Below are 8358 nucleotides of genomic sequence, written 5' to 3' on the forward strand. Positions count from 1 at the left end.
GTGAGAGTGTGTGTGAGAGAGAGAGAGAGAGGCTGTGTGTGTGGGAGAGACAGCCTGTGTTTGTGAGAGAGAGAGTGTGTGTGAGAGAGAGAGAGAGCGCGAGTGTGTGTGTGTGAGAGAGAGAGAGAGAGCCTGTGTGTCTGTGAGAGAGAGTGTGTGTGCGTGAGAGAATCTGTGTGTGTATGAGAGAGAGTGTGTGTATGTATGTGAGAGAGACAGTGTGTGTGTGTGTGAGAGTGTGTGTGGGCGAGAGTTTGTGTGTGATAGAGAGTGTGTGTGTGGATAGAGAGAGTGCATGTATGTGTGAGAGAGAGAGAGTGTGTGTAAGAGAGAGAATGTGTATGTGTGTGTGTGTGAGAGAGAGAGTGTGATTGTGAGTGTGAGTGTGTATGTTTGCAAGTGTTTGTGTTTATGAGAGAGAGAGTGTGTGTGTGAGCGAGAGTGTGTGTGTGAGAGAGAGAGAGTGTGTGTATGTGAGAGAGAGTGTGTGTGTGTATGAGCGAGAGTTTGTGTATGTTTGTGTGTGTGAGAGAGAGAGAGAGAGAGAATGTGCATGTGAGAGAATGTGTCTGAGAGAGAGAGTCTGCATGTGTGTGTGAGAGTGAATTTATATGTGTCTGTGCGAGAGAGACAGAGAGTGAGAGTATGTGTGCGAGAGAGTGAGTGTGTGTGCGAGAGAGTGAGTGTGTGTGCGAGAGAGTGAGTGTGTGTGCGAGAGAGAGTGTGTGTGTGTGAGAGAGAGTGTGTGTGTGAGAGAGAATGTGTGTGCATGTGTTGTGTGTGTGAGAGGGAGTGCTTATGTGTGAGTGTGTGAGAGAGAGTGTGTGTATGTGTGTGTGTGAGTGTGTGTTTATGTGTGTGAGAGAGAGTGCGTGTATATATGAGGGAACGAGAGTGTGTGTGCGAGAGAGATAGAGAGGGAGGGAGAATTTGTGTTTGTGAAAGTGACTGAGAGTGTGAGTGTGTGTTGGTGTGAACGAATGTGTGTGCGTGCATGTGACAGCGAAAGTGAGAGTGTGGGAGAGAGAGAGAGTGTGTTTATATATATGTGTGAGCGATTGTGTGTGTGAGAGCGAGAGTGTGCATATGTGTGTGTGAGAGAGAGTGTGTGTATATGCATGTGTGAGTGATTGTGTGTGAGAGAGAGAGTGTGTGTGTGTATATGAGAGAAAGAGCGTGTGTGTGCGAGAGAGTTGGAGCGGGAGGGAGAATTTGTGTTTGTGAAAGTGAAAGAGAGTGTGAGTGTGTGTCGGTGTGTGTGAAAGAGAGAAAGAGAATTTGTGTGTATGAGCGTGAGAGAGAGAGTGTTTTTTTGTGAGAGAGTGTGTGCGTGTGAGAGAGAGAGCTCGTGTGTCATGTGAGAGAGTGTGTGTTTGAGTGAGTGAGCGCGTGTGATAGAGAGTGTGTGATTGTGTGTGCATGTGTGAGAGAGAGTGTGTGTGAGAGAGAGTGCGTGTGTGTGTGAGACAGAAAGAGTGTGTGTGTGTTAGAGAGAGAGTGAGAGAGCGCGAGTGTGTCATGTGAGAGAGTGTGTGTGTGAGAGAGTGAGAGTGTGTGAAAGAGAGAGTGTGTGTGTGAGTGTTGGTGTGTATGAGAGAAAGAGTGTGTGTGCGTTAGAGATGGAGAGGGAGTGAGAATTTGTGTGTGTGTGAGAGAGACTGAGAGTGTGAGTGTGTGTGAAAGAGAGAGAGAGAATTTGTGTATGTGTGTGAGAGAGATTGTGTGTGTGTGTGAGAGAGACTGAGAGTGTGAGTGTGTGTGAAAGAGAGAGAGAGAATTTGTGTATGTGTGTGAGAGAGATTGTGTGTGTGTGTGTGTGTGTGTGTGAGAGAGAGACAGACTCTATATGAGGGATTGTTGCTGAGTGTGAATGCAAGGGAGCTGCAGAAATGCGGAATTGTATTTTGTGTCTGCACAAGGGCAAGGTGACTAACTGTGCAGAGTGAGAAAGAGATCAGGAATCACCATCCTGTCAGGATGGCCGAGTGGTCTAAGGCGCCAGACTTAAGGAGTGTTAGTCCTTGCTCTGCATCTGGCCTTGTGAATTCTGGTCCCTTTCTAGGGGCGTGGGTTCAAATCCCACTCCTGACATGTCTCCCTTTTTCACCAAACAAACCTTCCCACACCCACACGCTGCCCCCAAATTTCACATCTTCTTGGAGAGGAGTCACTCCCCTTTCCCAAACATGGAAGAGTCCAACCCCTCGGTTTCAAAGATAAGGCTCAGGCATTTACAACAATCTTCAGACACAAGTGCCCACTGGATCATCTTCCTCAGTCTCCTCCTGTGCTCCCCACCATCACACACACCATTCTTCAAACAATTACATTCACTCCGTCTCACATCAAGAGACACTGGACACTGCAAAGGCTATGGGCCCTGCCAAGATTCTGGCACTGCTCCTGAACGCTGCTGCTCCACAACATGCCCTTCCTCGAGCCAAGTTCTCCCAGGACAGTGACAACACTGGGATCTACCTGGCCATCTGGGAAATTATCCAGGTATATCCTGCACATAAAAAGCAGGACAAATCCAACTCAGCCAATTCCACTCCCGTCGATCTCTTCCCAATCCTCAGAAAAGTGATGGAAGGGCTCACCAACAGGGCTATCGAGCAGCACCTGCTCAGCAATAACCTGCTCAGCGACACCCAGTTTGGGATCCCCCAGGGTCACTCAGCTCCTGACCTCATTTTGTTTGTGTCTGTGTGTGAGTGAGAGAGAGAGAGAGAGTCTGTGTGAGTGTGTGAATGTGAGAGTGAGAGACAGTGTGTGTAAGCGCGTGAGGGAGGAAGCCTTTATGTGTGTGTGTGAGAGTTGTATATGTCTGTGTTTGTGTGTGTGTGTGTGTGTGTTTGTGTGGGTGGAGTGTGTGTGTCTGAGAAAGTGAGTGTGTGGGTGTTTGTGTCTGCGAGAGACAGAGAGTGTGTGTGTGTATGAGTGTGTGAGCATGTATGTGTGTGACAGAGAGAGAGGGAGAATTTGTATGTGTGTGAGAGTGTGTTTGTGTGTGAGAGAGAATGTGTGTGAGAGAGAGAGTGTGTGTGTGTGAGGGAGAGAATGTGTGTGTGTGAGAGAGAGAGAAAGTGTGTGTGTATGAGGGAGAGTGTGTGAGTGTGTGTGTGTGAGGGAGTGTGTTTGTCTGTGTGAGAGAGAGAGTGAGTGTGAGTGCATGTCGGTGTGTGTGTGCGTGAGAGAGAGTCTTATTTTTGTGAGAGAGTGTGTGTGTGTGTGTGTGTGTGAGAGAGAGAAAGGGTGTGTGTGTGTGTGTGAGAGAGTGAGAGTGTGTATGATAGAGAGTGTGTGTTTGTGTGCGCATGTGAGAGAGTGTGTGTGTGAGAGAGAGAAAGGTTGTGTGTGTGTGTGAGGGAGTGTGTGTGTGTGCATGTGAGAGAGTGAGTGTGTGTGTGAGAGAGAGAGAGAATGTGTGTGTGTGTGTGAGTGAGAGAGAGAGGGAGATTTTGTGTGTGTGAGAGAGTGTGTTTGTCTGTGTGAGAGAGAGAGTGAGTGTGAGTGCATGTCGGTGTGTGTGTGAAAGAGAGAGAATTTGTGTGTGCGTGAGAGAGAGTCTTATTTTTGTGAGAGTGTGTTTGTGTGTGAGTGAGACAGAAAGAGTGAGAGTGTGTGTGATAGAGAGTGTGTGTTTGTGTGCGCATGTGAGAGAGAGTGTGTGTGTGAGAGAGAGAAAGGTTGTGTGTGTGTGTGAGAGAGTGTGTGTGTGAGAGAGTGAGAGTGTGTATGATAGAGAGTGTGTGTTTGTCTGTTCATGTGAGAGAGAATGTGTGTATGTGCATGAGAGATAGAGAGGGAGTGAGAATTTGTGTGTGTGAGAGAAACTGAGAGTGTGAGTGTGTGTGTGAAAGAAAGAGACAACTTGTGTATGTGTGTGAGAGAGATTGTGTGTGTGTGTGTGTGTGTGAGAGAGAGAGAGTGTGTGAGAGAGAGACAGACAGACTCTATATGAGGGATTGTTGTTGAATGTGAATGCAAGGGAGCTGCAGAAATGCGGAATTGTATTTTGTGTCTGCACAAGGGCAAGGTGACTAACTGTGCAGAGTGAGAAAGAGATCAGGAATCACCATCCTGTCAGGATGGCCGAGTGGTCTAAGGCGCCAGGCTTAAGGAGTGTTAGTCCTTGCTCTGCATCTGGCCTTGTGAATTCTGGTCCCTTTCTAGGGGCGTGGGATCAAATCCCACTCCTGACATGTCTCCCTTTTACCCCAAACAAACCTTCCCACACCCACACGCTGCCCCCAAATTTCACATCTTCTTGGAGAGGAGTCCTCACCTTCACCCTCACCCTCACCCTTACCCTCACCCACACCCTCATCTTCACCCTCAACCCTCACCCTTATCCTCACCTTCAGCCTCAACCCTCACCCTCACCCTCACTTTCACCCTCAACCCTCACCTTCACCCTCACCCTCAACCCTCACCCTCACCCTCAACCCTCACCTTCACCCTCAACTCTCACCCTCACCCTCACCCTCATCTTCACCCTCAACCCTCACCCTCACTCTCACCTTCACACTCACCTTCACCCTCAACCCTCACCCTTACCCTCACCCTCAACCCTCACCCTCAACCCTCACACTCACACTCACCCTCACCCTCAACCCTCACCCTTACCCTCACCCTCACCCTCAACCCTCACCCTCACCCTCACCCTCAACCCTCACCCTTACCCTCACCCTCACCCTCAACCCTCACCCTCACCCTCACCCTCACCCTCAACCCTCACCCTCACCCTCACCCTCATCTTCACCCTCAACCCTCACCCTCACCCTCACCCTTACCCTCACCTTCACCCTCAAACCTCACCCTCAACCCTCAGCCTCAACCCTCACCTTCACTCTTATCCTCACCTTTACCCTCACCTTCACCCTCAACCCTCACCCTCACCCTCACTCTTACCCTCACCCTCAACCCTCAATCCTCACCATCACACACACCCTCACCCTCACCCTCACCTTCACCCTCACCCTTACTCTCACCTTCACCCTCAACCCTCAATCTCAACCTCAACCCTCACCCTCACCCTCAACCCTCACCTTCACCCTCACCCTCAACCCTCACCCTCACCCTTACCCTCACCTTCACCCTCAACCCTCACCTTCACCCTCAACCCTCACCTTCACCCTCACCCTCAACCCTCACCCTCAACCCTCACCCTCACCTTCACCCTCACCTTCACCCTCACCCTCACCCTTACCCTCACCCACACCCTCATCTTCACCCTCAACCCTCACCCTTATCCTCACCTTCACCCTCAACCCTCACCCTCACCCTCACCTTCACCCTCAACCCTCACCTTCACCCTCACCCTCAACCCTCACCCTCACCCTCACCCTCAACCCTCACCTTCACCCTCAACTCTCACCCTCACCCTCACCCTCACCTTCACCCTCAACCCTCACCCTCACTCTCACCTTCACACTCACCTTCACCCTCAACCCTCACCCTTACCCTCACCCTCACCCTCAACCCTCACCCTCAACCCTCACCCTCACACTCACACTCACCCTCACCCTCAACCCTCACCCTTACCCTCACCCTCACCCTCAACCCTCACCCTCACCCTCACCCTCAACCCTCACCCTCACCCTCACCCTCATCTTCACCCTCAACCCTCACCCTCACCCTCACCCTTACCCTCACCTTCACCCTCAAACCTCACCCTCAACCCTCAGCCTCAACCCTCACCTTCACCCTCACCCTTACCCTCACCTTCACCCTCAACCCTCACCCTCACCTTCACCCTCACTCTTACCCTCACCCTCAACCCTCAATCCTCACCATCACACACACCCTCACCCTCACCCTCACCTTCACCCTCACCCTTACCCTCACCTTCACCCTCAACCCTCAATCTCAACCTCAACCCTCACCCTCACCCTCAACCCTCACCTTCACCCTCACCCTCAACCCTCACCCTCACCCTTACCCTCACCTTCACCCTCAACCCTCACCTTCACCCTCAACCCTCACCTTCACCCTCACCCTCAACCCTCACCCTCAACCCTCACCCTCACCTTCACCCTCACCTTCACCCTCACCTTCACCCTCAACCCTCACCCTCAACCCTCACCCTCAACCCTCACCCTCACCTTCACCCTCACCTTCACACTCGCTCTCAACCCTCACCCTCTCCCTCACCCTCTCCCTCACCCTCACCCTCACCTTCACCCTCACCTTCACCCTCACTCTCAACCCTCACCCTCACCTTCACCCTCAACCCTCACTCTCACCCTCACCCTCACCCTCACCCTCACCTTCACCCTCAACCCACACCCTCACCCTCACCCTTACCCTCACCTTCACCCTCAAACCTCACCCTCACCCCTCACCCCTCACTCCTCACACTCACCCTTACCCTCACCCTCACCCTCACCTTCACCCTCAACCCTCACCCTAACCCTCACCCTCACCTTCACCCTCACCCTCACCCTCAACCCTCACTCTCACCCTCGCCCTTACCCTCACCTTCACTCTCAACCCTCACCCTCACCCTCAACCCTCACCCTCACCCTCAACCCTCACCCACACCCTCATCTTCACCCTCAACCCTCACCCTTATCCTCACCTTCACCCTCAACCCTCACCCTCACCCTCACCTTCACCCTCAACCCTCACCTTCACCCTCACCCTCAACCCTCACCCTCACCCTCACCCTCAACCCTCACCTTCACCCTCAACTCTCACCCTCACCCTCACCCTCATCTTCACCCTCAACCCTCACCCTCACTCTCACCTTCACCCTCACCTTCACCCTCAACCCTCACCCTTACCCTCACCCTCACCCTCAACCCTCACCCTCAACCCTCACCCTCACACTCACACTCACCCTCACCCTCAACCCTCACCCTTACCCTCACCCTCACCCTCAACCCTCACCCTCACCCTCACCCTCAACCCTCACCCTCACCCTCACCCTCATCTTCACCCTCAACCCTCACCCTCACCCTCACCCTTACCCTCACCTTCACCCTCAAACCTCACCCTCAACCCTCAGCCTCAACCCTCACCTTCACCCTCACCTTTACCCTCACCTTCACCCTCAACCCTCACCCTCACCTTCACCCTCACCCTTACCCTCACCCTCAACCCTCAACCCTCACCCTCAACCCTCACCCTCACCCTCACCTTCACCCTCACCCTTACCCTCACCTTCACCCTCAACCCTCACCCTCAACCTCAACCCTCACCCTCACCCTCAACCCTCACCTTCACCCTCACCCTCAACCCTCACCCTCACCCTTACCCTCACCTTCACCCTCAACCCTCACCTTCACCCTCAACCCTCACCTTCACCCTCACCCTCAACCCTCACCCTCAACCCTCACCCTCACCTTCACCCTCACCTTCACCCTCACCTTCACCCTCAACCCTCACCCTCAACCCTCACCCTCAACCCTCACCCTCACCTTCACCCTCACCTTCACACTCGCTCTCAACCCTCACCCTCTCCCTCACCCTCTCCCTCACCCTCACCCTCACCTTCACCCTCACCTTCACCCTCACCCTCAACCCTCACCCTCACCTTCACCCTAAACCCTCACTCTCAGCCTCACCCTCACCCTCACCCTCACCTTCACCCTCAACCCACACCCTCACCCTCACCCTTAGCCTCACCTTCACCCTCAAACCTCACCCTCACCCCTCACCCCTCACTCCTCACACTCACCCTTACCCTCACCCTCACCCTCACCTTCACCCTCAACCCTCACCCTAACCCTCACCCTCACCTTCACCCTCACCCTCACCCTCAACCCTCACTCTCACCCTCGCCCTTACCCTCACCTTCACTCTCAACCCTCACCCTCACCCTCAACCCTCACCCTCACCCTCAACCCTCACCCTCATCCTTACCCTCACCTTCACTCTCAACCCTCACCCTCACCCTCAACCCTCACCCTCATCCTTACCCTCACCCTCACCCTCAACCCTCACCCTCACCACCCTTACACTCACCTTCACCCTCAACACTCACCCTCACCCCTCACCCTCACCCTTACCCTCACCCTCACACTCAAACCTCACCCTCACCCTTCACCCTCACCCATCACCCGCACCCTTAACCCTCACCATCTCCCTCACCCTCACCCTCACACTCACCTTCACCCTCAACCCTCACGCTCACCCTCACCTTCACCCTCAACCCTCACCCTCACCCCTCAACCTCACCCTCAGTGTCAGTTAGGGAGAGAGAGACAGTATCAGTGAGAGAGAGAGAGAGAGAGAGAGACAGTGTCAGTGAGAGAGAGAGAGTGTCAGAGAGAGAGACAGTGTCAGAGAGAGAGAGTGTCAGAGAGAGAGAGAGAGAGACAGTGTCAGTGAGAGAGAGAGAGAGACAGTGTC

At 53.4% G+C, this 8358-nt stretch overlaps 2 non-coding genes across 2 annotated transcripts; both read left to right on the plus strand.

The window, feature by feature from the left end:
- Nucleotides 1-1971: 1971 nt before the first annotated feature.
- On the plus strand, nt 1972-2091 carry trnal-uaa (transfer RNA leucine (anticodon UAA)). Its single transcript has 2 exons — nt 1972-2009; nt 2046-2091. It is a non-coding gene; the product is annotated as a tRNA-Leu (tRNA).
- A 1994-nt stretch (nt 2092-4085) lies between these two features.
- trnal-uaa (transfer RNA leucine (anticodon UAA)) lies at nt 4086-4205 on the plus strand. The gene is made up of 2 exons: nt 4086-4123; nt 4160-4205. It is a non-coding gene; the product is annotated as a tRNA-Leu (tRNA).
- The last annotated feature ends 4153 nt before the right edge of the window (nt 4206-8358 follow it).

This window comes from Hemiscyllium ocellatum, unplaced genomic scaffold, assembly GCF_020745735.1.
Source record: "Hemiscyllium ocellatum isolate sHemOce1 unplaced genomic scaffold, sHemOce1.pat.X.cur. scaffold_1139_pat_ctg1, whole genome shotgun sequence".
Classification (NCBI taxonomy): Eukaryota; Metazoa; Chordata; class Chondrichthyes; order Orectolobiformes; family Hemiscylliidae; genus Hemiscyllium; species Hemiscyllium ocellatum.